Source organism: Balaenoptera acutorostrata, unplaced genomic scaffold (genome assembly GCF_949987535.1).
Source record: "Balaenoptera acutorostrata unplaced genomic scaffold, mBalAcu1.1 scaffold_126, whole genome shotgun sequence".
Taxonomy (NCBI): Eukaryota; Metazoa; Chordata; class Mammalia; order Artiodactyla; family Balaenopteridae; genus Balaenoptera; species Balaenoptera acutorostrata.
The window spans coordinates 7,501-10,000 of NW_026645629.1; the positions used below are offsets into that span (position 1 = coordinate 7,501).

General features: G+C 77.0%; 1 non-coding gene across 1 annotated transcript; it reads right to left on the reverse strand.

Moving 5' to 3' along the window:
* Positions 1-1,255: 1,255 nt before the first annotated feature.
* Positions 1,256-1,408, reverse strand: LOC130706674 (5.8S ribosomal RNA). The gene has a single exon (XR_009006841.1). It is a non-coding gene; the product is annotated as a 5.8S ribosomal RNA (ribosomal RNA).
* Positions 1,409-2,500: the final 1,092 nt, after the last annotated feature.

The following is a 2,500-nucleotide window of genomic DNA, read 5'->3' on the forward strand; positions in this document are numbered from 1 at the left end:
GCCGCGGTCGACCAGCACACCACCCCCGACGGCTCCCCTCACCCGCGCCGTGCGCGGGGGCGAGGGGCGGGGAGAGGAACGCGCGGAGGGGCGACGGGACGGGAGCACGAGCCGGCGGCCACGGGACGGACGGACGCGCGGGGCGGAGAGCGGGCGGGGCCGGGAAACGCACCGACACCCGAGCGCGGCCCAGAGGCGGCGTCGTCACGGAGGAGAGAGGACGGGAGACGGGGGACGGGAGAGGAGAGAGGAGAGAGGAGAGAGGAGAGGGGGACAGGAGAGGAGAGCGGCGGACGGCGTGGAAGGCACGGGGGTGTGGTGGAGAAAACCCGGCGGTCGCCCACCGACCGCCGGGCCCTCCTTCACCCCGCGCCTCCTTCCACGCCCGACCGACCGAGCGACTCACTCCCCCCACTCACTCTCTCTCTCTCTCTCACGCGCTCTCTCTCGCGCCGCCAAGGCCCCACCCCGCGTCCTCCACGCAGCCGCGAGACGCCCCCGCCGCGACGAGCGACGGACGCCGTGCGCCCCGGTCCACCAACCCACACACGCCCACCGCGGGCTCGGGAGCGGGCACGGAGCGCGGCGCGGCCGCAGCCCGGGGGAAAGCGCGCGGCGGCAGGCGACGCCGCGGCGTCCCGCGGGTCGCCGCCGGGGCACGCATCCCCGGGGCGCGGCCGCGCACGCACGACTCGGCCTCGGCCCGAGCCGCCCGCCCCGACACGGCGAGGCGAGGCGGCGGGGGCGGGCACGGACCCCGGACGCGCGGCTCGGGGCGCCGTGGAGGAGGCGGGCCGGACGTCCGTCGCCGGGACGCCGCCGCCGCCGGGGGCGGGCGGCGAACGACGGCGGAACGGACGCGGCCCCGCCACGCCACCACCACGGGCCCCGGCCGCGAGGGCGCGGGACCGTCCCCGCCCACCGACACCCCGGGGGTACGCCCAAAGACCGCTTGCGGCGCGAGGGCGCTTCCCGAAGGGGACCGACCGCGGAGGCCAACGGCCAGGGGCCAGGGGCCAGGGGCCTCGTCGCGAGCTCTCTCTCCCTTCTCTTCCCTCTCACGGGCAGCGGGCCCCCCCCCGTGGCCTCAGCGCGAGGCGGGGGGGGGGGCGCCGCGTCTGCACTTAGGGGGACAGAGGGCCCCGGCGGCCCTGCGAGGAAACCCCCAGCCGCGCCACCCCGGGAAGGCGCGCGCGCGAGCGCACACACACGCCACGCACGCACGCACACCCCCGGGGGGCGATTGATCATCAAGCGACGCTCAGACAGGCGTAGCCCCGGGAGGAACCCGGGGCCGCAAGTGCGTTCGAAGTGTCGATGATCAATGTGTCCTGCAATTCACATTAATTCTCGCAGCTAGCTGCGTTCTTCATCGACGCACGAGCCGAGTGATCCACCGCTAAGAGTCGTACGAGTTTGGTTTCTTGGCGTTTCGGCGGGGTCCCCGCCGGTGGCACGGCACAGCCCCCCGGAGGGGTTGCCTCTGGCCGGCCAAGTCAGACAGACGGAAAACAGCAGACCGGAGGGGCCGGGAGGTTTCACGACGGGGCACCCGGCACCGACCCGCAGGCGGGGCGGGCTCGGACACCCCACAGGCGCCCGGGGGGTTCCCACCTCACCCCCCCCACCCCGCGAGGGACGCGGGGCGCGCACTCACGCGGCACACGGGCCCAGCCCGCACCACGGCCGCCGGGTAGCCCCCTCCCGACGGCCGCGGCAGAGAGGACCAGTGGCGCGCGGCACGGTGCCCCGGCCCCGTGGGGGTGGGGGTGGGAAAGCGGAGTCTGGGGGAGAAGGGAGGGGGGCCTCCCAACTCCCCGCGGGCCCGACCGCCCCGACCCCAAGGCGGACGGGCGACCCCCCATGGGTCTTTAAACCTCCGCGCCGGGACGCGCTAGGTACCTGGAGAGGGGGAGGCGGGCGAGGCGGGTGGGGGGGACGGAGCGCCCCACGCTCGCCGCCGCCGCCCCGACAACCGACCGACACGCTCTCCGCCCGCGGCCGGCCGCAGCACGCGGGGCCTCGGCGCTACCGGCCCGTGACGCGGGGCCCCGGCCGGGCGCCGGGCCGACCGCCACACGAGACAACCACGGCCACCGCCCGACGAGGCCCCCACCGTGTCCCCGAAGCCGGGCGGAGACCTCCCGCTCGCGCCCGGGTGCGGCCCTCTTTTCTCCTAAACCCCAAACACCGCCCCCCCCACCCGTGGCCCTTGCCCCGCACCCACGTCCCGGGCCCCCTTCTCGCCACCGAGGGCGGTAAGGGAGGCTCCGACGGGAAGCGGGGGAACGAGCGGGCAGGGGGCACACGGGGGGCGGGGAGGGCGGGAAAGAGAGCGGGAGAGCCGGACGGACGACGGAGGAGAGGCCCCGGGCTCGGAGGACAGGCCGAGGCGAACGGCGAGGGGGCGGAGGGCCCGGAGCGGAGGACCGACGACCGGGAAGGAACCGGTCCAGGGCCGGCGGCGGGAAGGCGACGGGGCGGGCGAGCGGCCCCACGG